This window comes from Motacilla alba, chromosome 4 (genome assembly GCF_015832195.1).
Source record: "Motacilla alba alba isolate MOTALB_02 chromosome 4, Motacilla_alba_V1.0_pri, whole genome shotgun sequence".
Taxonomy (NCBI): Eukaryota; Metazoa; Chordata; class Aves; order Passeriformes; family Motacillidae; genus Motacilla; species Motacilla alba.
This window is the reverse complement of record NC_052019.1, coordinates 50,791,261-50,806,708: the sequence shown is the minus strand read 5'-3', so window position 1 is coordinate 50,806,708 and position 15,448 is coordinate 50,791,261. Positions and strand designations below refer to the sequence as shown.

The 15,448-nt window shown below is 38.6% G+C and overlaps 1 protein-coding gene across 2 annotated transcripts in view; it reads left to right on the top strand.

Moving 5' to 3' along the window:
• The window catches only part of BMPR1B (bone morphogenetic protein receptor type 1B), a 233,397-nt gene that overhangs the window by 46,008 nt on the left and 171,941 nt on the right, over positions 1–15,448 (top strand). For both annotated transcript variants that reach the window (XM_038134845.1, XM_038134840.1), the window contains exon 2: positions 895–965. The gene's annotated coding sequence lies outside the window, so the exon portion shown is untranslated. The remainder of the gene's footprint in view (positions 1–894; positions 966–15,448) is intronic.

Here is a 15,448-nt window from a genome sequence, read left to right as displayed (position 1 = left end):
TAGTGTAATAATTGAGTAGTTAATCAAAGAGCAAATACAATGAGGCTCTGGTCCTCCTTTTCTCCTTCCCTCTCTACTCTTGTGCTTTTTGTTCAAAATGTGAAATTTCTTTTCCTTGCAACATACCCTTTAATATGCTTGTTCTCCAGCAGCCTTCATCATCATCCTTCTGCAGCTGTTCTATCTTCTTCTTCTCTTTTCCTTCTAGCCTCTGTGATTAATTTTCCAACCTTGTCTTCCATCCTCTGCAGCTGACTGAAGCTGCAATTGCTGAGGACTTCAGTAAGGCTTTTATGGTTATACTGCAGAATAAATGAATCTCAATTTCTCTAATGCTTATGAGACTCTTGCTCTTTCTCTAAGACTTGTAGCTTCTGTTGCCCTAAAAATCCCATCCTACTTCCATGGAAGAACTTGAGCTTGTGCATTTGTTACAAGGAGGAGTGTTGATCCTTGTTTTAGAAAATATGCAAATTATTAGGGGATCCAGAATTATTTTTAGTCATGTGTATATAATGTAATCTCATTCTTCTGGGGCCTCTGTTAAGATGACAAGAAAAACTGCAGTTGAAGATTGTGTAGTGGATTGAAATATTGCCATTTTATTTTGGAAGTGGACCTAATATATAAAAGTGGAATTTTTCTTGTAAACCACTATTGTTGAATATTTTGCCATCAGTGGTCTGCAGTTCATTAGAGCATTTGCATGTTACTTCTTAAAATAAGGTAATAAATACATAACTACTTATATGCCATCAGTGGGTGTTTTTCCAGAGAGCATCATATTTTTGCATGAGTATCACACAAGAATTGGAAGGTTTGTATTATTTTGTAATGATTTAAACCTTTTTTCAGAATATCACTAATCAGTAAAAAAATTTTCTTTGCCTGCAGGGTGGAGTTCATTTCTTTTGTTCCTGAGAGCTGAATAGGAGAAAGGGACATTTCGGCTTTTCTTGATAAAGGTGAGACAGCATCTGCTGATAAGGATAAGACACTGTTCATTATTATGAGCTCATAGAGAGTTTGTCGATGGAGGGTTTGTTTATTTGGGGCTATTTTTCTCAACTTTTGTGCTTTGTAGTAAGTGCAATGTGTGATAATGTAACTTGTGTTGGGAATGGAATGTGTAACTCTACCAAAGGTATCAGTAAAGGCTCTGAAGATAAACAGGTACCTGTAGATCAGCATGACAAAGTGGATAGCAATTTGTTCTACTGCTGGTACTTGTGATATTTTCCATGTGCCACTGAACTGGCCTGCCTAATTTCACTCCATCTTGCCTCCACAAACTCAGCAAAGGGTCTTAAAACCAGTAGAGCTCTCTCCATGCCACTTGTCAGAGAAATAGGCTTTCCTGCTGCTACCTTCACTGCTCTGTATTGTCATGTGAGAGTGCAGAGGTTGATGTGAGAAGGTCCTTGAGGTCTATTTTAATTGAGATAACACCTTGAAAATTAAGCAACAAATAATTATCATGCTTGTCAGAAGTACAAGACAGAGAAGGGGATAAAACTCTGGAAATCTTCTTAGGGACATGCCTAAGGGACAAACAAATCCTCAATAACTCTTTCTTCATGTTGTGCTAAAAGGTCTGACTTTTTATAGATTTGTGTGTTGAATTAAAGCCTAAAAGAAACATTTAGAAGTAGAGCATGCAGCTTAGTGTTGAACTATTAATTGCAGTTTTTGATGCAGAAATCTACGTAGGACTGTCTTTCCCTATTTCCATTTGGCAAATTTTGAGAAGTGGGGGTGGGTTTGATGTGACACCTGCTAGTTGTGGGGTTGGTCTGGTTTAGCAGGGACCAGGCATGCAGCAGATTGACCATCCATGTGACCTTCATGCAAGGCAGGTAGAGAGCAGAAGTGTGGCTCAATTTCTGTTCGAAGGGGCTGGAATTCATACATGGTTGTTTCTAATTTGTCCTGTGACAGAGACTGCAGTCTCTCATTGAAGGTGGTAATGTGCTTTAACCAAGCCAATCACTGCCTATTCAGTGACTGCATTTGCAGATGCACTTTGGCCTTGTTCAGCAATGAATTTAACAGGATGGTAGAATGAAGGCTCCAGTTGTATGTTGATGTTTAGGCTGTCAGGAGCAGCACAGCTTAAGTCTACTTCTTCAAGTTGAATAGTTTGGAAAAGAGGAAAAGACAACTCATTTTCTGTGATTTTTAAGTTTACTCAGCATGTATAATCTCAGATGTTGAACCGTTGTTGGAAGAATTCTCCATCAATCATGAAGGGAGAAATTTCCTGCTGAAGTGATACATTTATTGAAGGACTTTTAGACTCCTCGTGAAGGAATGTGTTAAATTGATAAAGATGCAGGGTGAAAAATTGCTATGCTAACATACGTGAAAATGTATTAACAATGATTTACTGATAAATTAATATGGCCTGAGTTTAATCTCATTCTGGGAAAACCCATGTTCAAGGAAATGAGAATTTACTGTGTTAGGATCTAATTAAGTATTATTTCTTTTTTCCTTTCTTCTTTTTTTCTCCCCTTCTTTCCTACACTGGGGAACTCAGGTAAAGTAATAAATAAATCTAAAAAAACCATAAAGGTAAATATTTGATAGTACCTTCAGTGTTAACTTGCTGGTTACAGTCAAATACCTTTCTTCCCATCCTGGTGAGAATCAGTTGCCTGTATAAAGCCCAGTTCTCCAGTGAAACAGTGTACTCTTGTATTTTCTGAACATTGAGCAGAAGTTATTGCTTCTTAGAGGTTGCTCCATGCTTCTTGTACATCCATTAAGCCTTGCTCAGATATATACATATATGTGTGTTTATTTATTTATGCTATATATATATGTATATTTTTTAATGTATAGGCTGGATTGGACTTGGTGCTTTTCTTTCTCTATTTAGGTAAAAAACCAGTACATCTGGAGTCTCTGTGGTGTGTTCTTCCCATGGCTGCACAAACAAAGAAGCAGCACTTTGCTTGTTTTTTGTTGCTTTGTGGGAGTGGAAGAGCCTGGAGTTCACACTTAAATTTACCAGTATCCAGCAGGATTTAAGGATTGCATTTAATGACAGAAATTCCCAAACATAATCAGTGGCAGATTTAGTTTCTGGCTGCGTGAACTGGTGATTGTGTGTAGCTATGGGAGGAATTTGAGTTAGACAGGCAGGATCAGCTAACAGTGTCATGGAAAGTTAGTTGTAGTTGTTAAGTTGCGATGCTTCTCTGTATCGTAATTACTATTTCAGCTTAAATACTTCTGCAGTGGCTGCAGGCCTCTTTTGCTGAAGGAAAATAATGCTAGCTGTTCCCTGCTCCTACCTGCAGTCTGCTCCAAAAGCAATGCCCTTGAGTATTAATTTAGCTTTATTTTTAACATGATATGCTTCTGTTTTATACACAGAAAGTTCATGTCTGTAAATTGGGTGTGAGAGTAGGATGAATCTTTTAAAAGCTTGCTTAAAATGTGCCAGCAGGCTGCCAGCTCAGACTGGGAAAACTCAGGTCCTTGGGAATGGAAGGCCAAAAACTGCCCTTCAACTTTTCCTACATCTTCCCTCCCAGTTATGATGAGCAGTGTAATTTTTTTTCACCAGAACACAGTTCAAGTTCAAGCCAAAAATCCTCCCCATTTCTTCCTAATTCTTTCCTCCCTGACCCTTAAATCAAAAACCCCTTGGGGGAGCGGCGCTCTCCATACTTGCTTGGTTTATGCTCGAACACATGCATGCTCTGGTCAGTCTTCTCCCTGAAGAGAGAGCTGTGTCAGAAAGCAAATGCTGTCCCCAGAAACAATATTTGTCTCAAAGGAGCTTGACCTGCTTTGTGATGTTTTTGGAAACAAAGTGCAGGAATAAGCGTTATATTGTAAATGAAGCGAGGAAAATAGCGTTGCTGTTTTCCTAAAATAAGAACAGAGCTTCAATACTCCTGAAATGTTTGGTTTGCTGGGGGAGCTTAACTTTCCAGGAAGTTGGATGCTGTCTTGACTTGTTTATTTTGGATATTTCCACTAATTGATTGTAATCTAATTATCCACATCCTAAGCCAGGCCTCTGAAACAGCCAGTAACTACAGTTGGGAAGATTTATTATTGTTCTACCATTGAAGGAGGAGAATTGAGAGGTATTTTTGTTTTCAGTGGTGTATAAAGCTGCACGTGGAGCCACAGAGCCGGTGAAGTGTGTGATGTTTTGTGTCTGGGAACTATCTTTCAGTAACTTTTCTAATGATTCAGTTTATAGGTGCATGTTATGCAATTGAACAAATATCAACAGGGAAAGGCTGATTTGTGTAGAAAACTATGCAAGGGGACATTTTGTTACCTTTCCTGTTTCATATTCTAACAAAATAGTCTGTTCTAGATTACCAGTAAACCGTTTTCAGCTCAGGAAGGTGACTAAAACCTTAATTCTGGGGAATGCACCTCTTTCTCACATAGTGGCTCATTTCCTTTTGTTTCTAAATGTGATCAGTCCAAAAGAAGGGAGGTTGGGGGAGGAGTGGATGTTGCTGAATGGGGTGGAACGAGTTACTCATTCTTCAGAATAGCCAGAAGGTAAACTCAAGTGCACTTGAAAACGATGCTGGTAAAATAGCCCATGTGTAATTCAGGCTATTAAATACAATGTTTACTATTGACTTTTTTATTGGGTTAGAGAAAGAATTGACCCCTGAGAACGCACTGGCAAAAATGTGCCGTGGAGGATGTTAAAAAGTGGCGGCGTAGGGCTTTGCACCCTGCCACAAACACCTAAATGTGAGAATATACACATATATATTGTTCAATACACACATACACATATATAAATGTTCTGTAAATAAATATGCACGTATTCATACGTAGGCATATATGTATATGCAGACATGTTAATACACGTGTGAATAATAAGGACAAGTACAAGTATTCTTGAACTGGGGAAGCAGCAAGTATTGTGGAAGGCAGGAAGATGTGCCGGAAACTTGGAAGCTTTTTTTTTTTTTTTTTTTTTTTTTCAGTAGAGGAGGAAAAGGGAGTGAAGGGGTTGATGGTATGATTTACAACTATACCCAGCTGGACTGAAGTTTGGATCAGACTGGGAGTGAGAGTCTGTTGAGATATGTATTTGAATTGCAAAGGGAGAAGAGGTATAAACAAACTAATCAAAAGTCTCCAACATAGAGGAAGGAGAATTTACAATGCTTGAGAAATGTGGAACAAGTCTGACACCACAGACTCTTCATGGAAAACCTGCTGGTTAAAGTATTAGTTATGATGTGATTTAAAAAAGACTTATTTAGGTATTTATGAAAAGATGAAAATAAGGTTAAACAGTGGTGGCAAGGCCAGGGAAATGTAACCTTTGCAGCCTCAAGGGATAAAAAGCAGGATGTAAACACAGAAACTAAACCCACCTTATCTTGGTACAGAAAGTACAGTTTGCCTTCTCCCCTGGCCTTGGATAAAAAGGCAGACTGTGGGATGCCAAATAGTGAAGCCACTGATAGTGAAAACAAACCTATGACATTAAATGAGATGAATAATTTTCATCACAAATGTACATCTTGTGGATTCATGGAGCTGTAAATCCACTTTTGGAAAGGTGTTGTGTGGCAAGTCCAGAGTAAAAGAGGAGGAAGCTGAAGAAGATTTTAATTTTCCAGAGATGCCAGCAGCTGACTTGAGACTATTTTAACTGAATCCTGGCATATTAGTATGAAAATACTGACGACATCAACCAGTGTTGTCTAGTAGAAGAGCAGAAAACACTTTGGAAATAGGTTGGTCACTGCAGTTCCCTAGCAGTTATTATCTGCTGCTGTGAGTACCTAATGCACAAAAGTGTATCGGATTGTGCCGGGACAGTACAATAGAAGCATTGTGATAATTTCTCTTCCTGGAAAAAAACATAATTTAGATCACTGAAATCAGTGGGACTGAGGGACACAGCTAAAATATATCAGGTGTTGCTCCCCTGATTAATATTAATTGGACCTTAAATACATTCTTAGGTAATGTGTTTGGAGCTGTAGTACATCTGTCCATCATGCCTGGGACACTGAGATATCCAGCAACCAAAGCTCTTCTATGAGTCATGGATGAACAACATATTGCGATCTGCTGAAACCACACGTGGAGACAGTACATTTTGAAAATCACAGCTCTGTGCCTGGAGTTGAATTACCTGTGTTATATATTGCACAACCTGTTGGCACACTGAAATAATGTCTCTGGAGACCTGCAAAGGGAATACTTATTTGGAGAATTAGAATTCAAAACTAAAGGACTAAGCCTGCTGTAGAGATCAGACTGCTGCACTGAGAAAATCAAAACCCATGTGTGTGATGTAAACCATGTTTGACATGCCAGGCTTTGGTTTCACCAGGAGACTCACTATGCTATTTGGCCATGTTTTTAAAACCCACAAGTGTAAATTAGAACGAGCTAATTTTATAATTATTCCCAACAGACACACAAGTAATTTAGTCTCAAACATGTTTATTTTATAAAGACACAATCATTCAAAAAAGAAGTGCTGAGAAACCACAAGTGGTTTGAGCAATAGAGGCTTAGAGCTTTGGCAAACATGCACATGTTTAAAATGTGGTAGCATTTGTTTAAAAGCCATTGAGTGTTCTGTCTCTTTCTTTGCAGCTTTATGACTGTCCTTAAAGAGTAATACCAAAGAACTGGGGGGGGGTGGAAGAGTTGTTTTGTTTATGGTGGTATTAGTCATTAATTTTGTTTAAATTCCAGGAAAAACCTCAGTTGTTCAGCCTTGAGAAATGAAGAACAAAATCATACTTGCTTCATATGCTGCTAGAGGAAGGACTGATCCTGACACTGAATTGAGAAGGGGATTTAAAATTAATTATTTAATCCTAAAACTCAATGGATTGTTCATTCTGAAGAGACAGGGACACACTCCTTCAGGAGCCTGAAGAAGTGTCTGCTCACAGGGCATAAAAATGCCATGGGGAAGGGGCACCCTATACAAATATGTTAAAGTCCTGATTGTAACATTAGTTTGTATAAAAGTCCTTATAGAGGTGGCTAGAAATGGTGATGTTCTCACCAGTTGATGAGCAAGTTCACATACGTCATGACTCTCACCAGGTCTCTGATATATTTGACAATGAGAGAAGCTGTGGCCTTACACAATGCATGATATGATGTTATGATTTTTGTAAAATAGTGAGAATAATAACAATACAATTTAGGGCTGGAAAACTGCTCTCAGAAACCCTGGACTTCCTGAGAGCAGAAAGCTTTATTGCACTAAGCTCACAAAGACTAATTAGTCTTTTTGCTTCTTTGACTAGAGAGATTAAACAAACACCTTTAGAATGGCTCTAATGTGCTATCAAAGGTGAGCTGTAGCCTGCTTTGCTTCTTTAAGGAGTTGTTTAAATAAATTTGTATTTGCCTCTTTCTGAGCAGTACTTTGTCCTCTGTTTTTGACACAAGTATCAACTTGGGAGGGGGGGGTGGGAAGGAGAAACATTTATTTTATATAGAGCAGATTTACAGTTTTTTCTAAACTTTTGTTAAGATTTTTACATAAAGCAGTGTAGCAACCAGACTTTTGACATTTCCCACCCTAAACTGTTCAGATCACAAAACTAATCCTTCATCAGGCAATGTATCATGTTTTAGGTTCAGGTTGTCTTGCTTCTGCAAGAAGTTGTTTAACTGCATCTGAAGCATCATGTTGCTGGAGTTAATACATAAGTCTCTATTTCTGGATTTTGAAAAAGTCTTCAACATTCAAGCACAAATTTTTTAATAAAGGAAGTAGGACTTAGGACTATAACTTCTTATAATCTTTTAAAATTTCAAACCCTTTGCAAAGTAGGATGGTATGGTTGGGAAGTCAAAGTGATATGAATTACAAAAAAAAATTGTAGTAAATGGTTCTTTTAGATGCCAGATCTTTCTGGCAATTTCCATAAAATTTCTAATATCAGTTAGATGTGAGTATTTTGTTAAGGAATAAGTAGCTAGAATATTTATTTTATTCCTTCAGCGTAGAGAAGTCGCAGAGATTTAAGGAGTTTTTGGGCTTTATGGAGTATCTTAAAATGCAGTTGGAACTTTTCATTGAATTCTAGGTAACTTTTTAACATCATGTGGTTATTGATTTTTTTTTTTTTTAATTTACCAGACTCATAGCTTCAGTGAAAAATCTGATTTTTAACTTGAGTGAAGAAATATTGCCCTGATGAGATGTTAGTGGCTTGAGGGAAGGAATTGTTATGAGTAATTTTGTCAGATTTGTGCATTAACTCACTTTGTGCATGCCTTCTGCACTGGTTGAATACTGGTAATCAGGTTTCCAGCACAGTCTAAAACTGTAATTCCAAGCCTTTCTCTGTGGTCAATGTACAAGGCATTGCTCTCACTGCTTTCTGCTCCAATAGGTATGCCCTCATCTTGACATTTCCCATCAGAAAATGTGTTTTTTCAATTGTTGAGTGCAGGTTTCAAGACTTGCCTCCAAAGCTGGAAACCTCTGTGCAGCAAGGGGTTACGTGTGGTACCTCCCCATTTATGTCCAGCCAAGGCCAGCAGAAAAGGCACCAAGTGATGGCAGTGGGTGGTTGTCCACCACAGGTTGCATTCTCCCCTAATATATATTACTGTACAGTTTTTCTTTCAGTTTGCATAGTTGTATACTAGAAATGTCTTTTTGTAGTTTTACTCATTAAAAAGTTTTGACTTTCAGTTTTTACAGCAATACGTAAGACACGTAGCTGCTCTTCTGTGAAGCTTTTAATGTACTAGTTTGTAATTAATGTTTTAATGCACTGTTTTGGCACTTCCATCTGACAAAGATATTTTTTGATACTCAGGCATCAAAATCCCCAAATGGCTTTGATTGACCAATCTTCAAATTGGTATTTCATTTCAAGTAGCTACTAAAGTTGAGTAAATAAGTTTGCTTCCTGTGATTTTTAATTACAGGAATTTTTAATAATCTAACATTTCATTTACATATTTAATTGTCTGTACATTATTTTCAGTATGTGTTTTCCTATTTAATTTTTATTTCCTTTTTTCATGCCTCTGAGACATGTTGCGCATTTTGAGGCTGGATGTTGGAATTTTCTTTTGGGAATATCGGTTTAGAGAAACGGGAATGAATGTTCAATATGGTCTTTGTATCCCTTTGTTATGAAAAGCAGATGGAATGGGTGATTCCTACTTTTTTTTACGTTAATGGCTTTCAGCTGCATTGAGCTAGTTATGTTTGTTATAAATATCATTCACCAGAAGAAAAAAGCTAAGCAATTAATATTGCAAAGCTGCAACAACAGAAAGTGTCACTTTGAGAAAATAAGTTGAAAGAAACCGATTTCAGTCTCAGGGTTTCCTCAGCAATGTTATTTTTGATTTTAAAGTATACATATCTAAAACACCAACAAACACGTGAAACCTTTGAGTACTGTTATTCCACATACGTCTCTGGCATTTATACACATGTGAAGAATTGCACTGAACCCTAGTGCTACGAAAGAAAAGAAAGGACCTTAGCAAATGTGGTACTGTGTGGAAAGAGCCTCAGGGCAGCAAGTAGACATTCCTTTTTTTTGTTTCATATAGATGTGAATGGTGAGACTTTCACTTGCCTTTTTTGCATCCTTCTGTGCTTTTAAAATGTTTTCACAGATGTAAATATTGTCAGGGAGGCTTTGCATATAAAGACCACCTAGAGAACTCCTTTCATGAGGGTCACAGTATTGACTTGAAAAAAAAGTACTTTTTTGACACCTGAAAGCAAAGTAAGTAAATAAAAACACCAGGTAGACCTTTGACATTTTCTAGCTCTGGGCATATAAATATATATTTCTATATATATAAATATACGCACACACACTGTGGGAATTTTTGAAAGAATGCAAAAAAATCTAAACAAAAAATCTAAACAAAAAGCAGTGGCAGATATGGAGATTTAGGAAATCTTTTGCATAACTCCACGAATTACAAAATTACCTTTTGGTTTTAAATGCTAATATTCTGCAAATAAAGTTTAAAAAAATCCCTTGACATCCAGAAAGTTTAATTTAAAGGCACTTTTTTTCCAAGTTGCATTTGAATATATTTATAGGTATCACAGTAATATAAAGTTCAGCCGTGCAAACCAAATTCACAGTAAAGGCCCTCCAACTGAATGTGGACTTTAAGAACTTTATACCCAGCTTTCCTCCATTAGTGTATGTGTAGTTAAAAGCTACAATTAAAATGTCATGTGAGATAGGTGAGCAATGAATTTGTTTGAGACTGATCTTAGTCCAAAAGATTTAAAAAAAAAAGAAAAAAGGATGCTTCAATACTTCAAACATGATGCCTACTTCTCTTTGGCTGCCAAAATTACCCTTGAAGACCTCATTTAAAATTATAGAGATTTACAGCACTTATGTGCATAGTCAACGAAGGGAAATGAAAATGTAATTGCAAGCAGTCATCACAAACACAGTCTTTCAGTTAGGTTCAGTTAAAAAAAAAGCAGTTTATTATGAAGTGACATGGTAAAGTTGTCTTTCAGTTAGGTTCAGTTAAAAAAAAAGCAGTTTATTATGAAGTGACATGGTAAAGTTGGCAGGATTTTGTCAGTCTAAGCTAGAGCTGAATCAGCTGCAGGTAGGAGATAAAAGGCCCAATCCATACCCCAATGAAATGAATTGAAAGCTTCCCAACAGATCTAAGACTTTAAAATTTGCCAAAAGATTTTGATTGTGTGTGGCAAGATTTTTTTTTTTTTTTTTTAATTTCAGTAATGATTAGAAACATTGTTCATTTACATATGTTTAAATAAGAAAAAATATGTTGTGGAAGTCACTGTGTTGATCCCAGATATTGGTGCCTGAGCTCTGGGTGTTCTGGAGAGTCCAGAACTGCCTGTTGCCTTGTGAGGCCATGCTCATCAATACTTGTCACTGCGTCTGCACCCTGCAGCCCAGCCAAGCCCTGCGGACTGGAACCAGGTCAGATGTGAGAACTTGCTCATGTATTTGTCAGCCTGGCAGAGCACACAATGATGTATTTATAGCTGCCTTGTACCAGCTGCAGGAAGAAGGATGATACCTGATCTGGCATAAAATCTACCAAGATAAAATTACTTAAAAAAAAAAAATTAAAATTTATTCATGTCAGCAGAATGGTTTGATACTTGTTCATGGTTTGCCTTTTTTTTTGATGGGAGCTTTCACTGCTTTCTTAGGTACCGAGCATCCAGAACCTGCAGTTACCATCTCATTGAACCACATATTAAAATAATTAATGCTGTATATTAATAATTAATTGATATTAAATATGTGAAGTGTACTGAAGTAAATTGGGCTATTTTCTGGAAGCTAGTACTTGCCCGGGTATAATTTGTGGAGAATTTTTTCCCCTTTTACTGAGGGAGAATTTTCCATGACAGGATGTTTTCTCCTCTCCCTTCCCCCAGTCTGCCCTCCAACACAAAGTTGTGGTTTTCCGTGACATGACATAAACATTTTTCATAGACAGGATTCACACTATTAAGATAAAATTATACAAGAGGAATTTATTCAGGCATGATACTTCTCCTCTTCATCAGCACAACTGGTGCCGTGGTGAACCTGGCTCCAGAATATGAGCAAGGGAAATTGCAGAAAAGCCATAAAACATGCTGTTGGACAGGGAGTCACGGCCTTATTGGAGTAAATCCTTGTGGAACTGCACCATCAGAACAGATGATAGTGCACTAGTGTTTCACATGGGGAAATCTTAACAACAAAGGATGAAGACTTGTGCCCTTTTAGATATTTGTTAATATTTCCCAAGTTTGGTCAACATGTGGGCTTTGGACAGACACAGAATTGTTAAAAGTTTGTTAAAGAGGAATGCAGGAAAATAAAAATGCACAGTTCAGTTCTAAGAAATGGGATGGAAATGTGTTGGAAAAGGTAGTTTAGGGGAGGAAAAAAGAAAATTTTGAGAGGAGGTTGTTTCAATTGCAAGCGCATGTGCACACATGCTGCTCTTCCATGTATAATCACATTACAGTCCAGGATAAGGGAAATAGAAAAGCCTATGCAGATTTCTGTAAGTGATCCCTGCAACACGAGATGTGGGATGTGAAGAGCTCTGATGAATGCCAGTCGGGTTTTTCTAGTTAAAGAAGAAATGACATTTTCACTTCTTGATTTTATAGCATGGTATCTATACTGTTTATGTCAATAAATACACTGAAAATAATCTGTCAGGAGCTGACATTTGCATGCAGCTGCAGAAGTGGAATTTCAGAGCACTATCTTGTTTTGCCTCTCAACTTTCAGCTCTGACTCAGGTAATGCATTGCTTATATGTAACAATTTGGCAGCACCCAACGGCCACTGGTGACAATTTTCATCAAAGAAATGTGGGGCAAGTGCACAGATTAAAAAGGATTTATAGAGCATATTTGTGTTGGTGGGACCATTTCAATCACGTAGTAATTGCCCAAGAAGGGCTTTGCACAACTGCTTCATTACAGTTTTACTGACTGCTGTCCATGGGCAGGAGTCGGATTACTGGAGAGATTCTTGCAGGGTCTGTTGTCTGCATGGACACAAGTAGGCAATATCAGTGCTCAGGCAGGAGAATTTGATTAATAAGATAAACCCCACATAAACTAACAAGCATATCCCTTGGCTGTATGAAAGAAGATGGTGTTAAGGTCACGTTAAAGCACTGAATTGTTTAGGAAAGCTTATGTCTCCCAGCTGGGAAACATCACACAGACAGTTCAGAATACACCAAAGTTTTGGCTTAACAGAAACACAGAAAGTCGACTTAGGTAATTTTATCTGCTGTGTTCCCTTGGGCCGGGGCTTTGGAAAGGAGAGTAAGATCTGTCATTAGTCATCGTTGCCTCTTGTGAGCTATTAATTTATTATGCTCTTTTATGTCTGCATGCATTTTTGTAAATAGTGCTTAGATTAAAGTTAAGTGTATGTATTTGTAAAAACAGATGGATTGGACTTTCTTTTGCCTTTGAGTAGGGCTGGTACCATTTGTACTCACGTTAAACATCTACACTTCTCTGCTGTCTGTGAAAGGTTTGGTAAACTTAGAAGCAAGACTAATGGCTGGTGAGAGGAGCACATTGCAAAAACTCTGATTCCAGTTTTTCTCACTTATATTAACAAAGGAACAGCCAATGTGTGCTGGATAACTTTGGTGACATGGTAAAACTTCATATACACACCTCTGTACTTGCAAAGGGCTTTTGGGGATGCCCAAGTGCTCCTCCGTCCCACGGCTGCGCGTACACAGCCATGAACTGGTCGTGAGAGAGCTTTGTCAAAACTCCTGAAAGACCTTTCAAGGTAAAGTGGAAAGTTAGCATTGTTGTTTTATTAAATAATAGTTCAGCTATTCCAGCTTTTGATCCTGTTACAGCAGTGCCATGTGTTGAGGTAAACAGGAACCTTGGAAACACAGTGTGATGCTGCGTCATCAGCTTCTCCAGGACCCATGAATGAAACTGTGCCCTCGCTGGAGGGAGCGGAGCTGGGATGCACACACAGGCACTTCTTGAGCAGAAGGTGGGCTCAGCTCTTATAAATGACATTAAGCACCAGATATATAACTGTAAAAGTCTTAGGCAAGTTTGACTTGTCTTTAGATGAATCAAATACATTCTGCAGCTGATGCAGTTTGATGATGACTATTTCCTGACTTCATTATGCCACAGGCAGTTACTGTGCTGTTTTTAGAGTAGTGCATTCAGGAAAAGATGAATTAAGAAGAAAAATAATTGTGAGTATATCTCACTGTAAATTCTGGTATTCAGCAGCTCCAGGCAAGCAAAAGAATGACATGAAATTAGGATGCATGTTTAGTTTAGTGTTTTGGCAAGGTAAAGGGTAGGTTAACAAGGAAAAGATAGGATTAGATAAACTCCTGGTATAATTTCTCTTTTAGTTTCTCATTAGTTTTTGCCATTGGGTATAGTTAGCTGTGGCATGCCTTTATGCTTTGTGTAAAAAGGGGGTGTTGTAATTTGTATTCAGGCTTTGGAGTGAACAGACTTCTGGCAGAGGGAGAGTTCTCTGGAGAGTATAGATCCTGAAAGGAGGGACCTCAGGAGAAATCAGACCTGCAGAAAACCTGGCCTGTTACTACAACATGACCTTTTCCATGCTGTGTCTTGGTTCCTGACTGCAACCCTTGAGATGCAGCTTTTTTTTGGAGCTTACTTTACGCCCTTTTAATGTCATTTTGTCCATCTTTGGCCTGTCAGAGGTGTACAATGGAGGTTTTGCAGCTTAGCAGTGTCTCACTTATTCCTATGGCAGCTCTTAAGAAAGGACAAGAGTTGCTGAGAAAGAAATGAAGCTTTGAAAATGTGTCCCTGGAGATGAAAGGAGGATGGAAACACAGGCAGGGGTGCTTTGGCACTGCTGGAAGTTGTTTTATGGGTTACCTAAGTCAGTTTGAGTGCGCTTTTATAAATTATGAGAATTCTGAGTTAACAGAAGTTTTTCACCCTTTCTTAGATAAAATAAAAGCGTATTTCAGGCCTAGTTATAACATTGCTACTAAGCATGATGGAGCCTCTTTATCCAGGGCTCTGCTTTCTTCTGAGTGGGTTTTTGGGGAAATGGGTTTATCCCAGTGCTGCCAGCAAGGTTGTTTCACAGCGCAGTGAAGAGAGGAATCTAGTCTGCCTATAACGGAGATAACAATTTCCCCACTCATACTCCCTGTGGCATGCATGCTTCCATGGTGTCTCTCCCAGCTCCCTCTTTGTTGCTGTAGCTGTCTGAATGTTGGAAATGGGAGGGTTTTTCATTGGCATTGTTCATGAACAGATGGCCCAATTGCCAGCGGTTGCTCTTGCTGCTGCTCTGTTCTTCTCAGGTGCCTCTCTGGGAGCGTTCCCAGCTGAGAGCCAGCCTCATGTGCTGCTGTGAGGGTAATGCTCCAAAGCTGGAGAAACCTGAGAAGGAGACACAGCCTTCCTGAAAGTAATAGATGGTTACTGTTTCAAATACAGGCAATGGGGGAAAAAAAAAGAAAAAGGATTCCTATCTACCATGCAGCCTGGGGATGGGAAGGAGGGGTTTTCCTGGAGGAGAAGCTGTGTGTCTGTGTTGTCTGAAGGGAAAAGAGGTGAAAAGAGAGATGAAAAAGAGAAAAATGGATTGGAGCTTTTTCATATCCTACTTAATCACAGTCATATGTCAGGCTGTTGGAGAGGAGGAGGGAGGGGATGGCTTGTTGAAAAGTGTAGCGTGCTGGAATTCTGCAAGTGAGTTGTGTGGTGAGTCCTGTGGCTTACTGCTGCCCTGATGAATAGAGCCTTTCCAGAGCTGCCAAGCCCGAAGCAAATGTGGTCAGGGATTTATTATGAAATGTACCAAACCTTGGCATGGGGCTAATTGCATATAACAAGAAGCGTGCTGGAAACTCAGACCTGAGAGGTGACAAATGCAGAAAGCATTCTATATCTGACGCTGGTGAAAGAGGTTTTGTG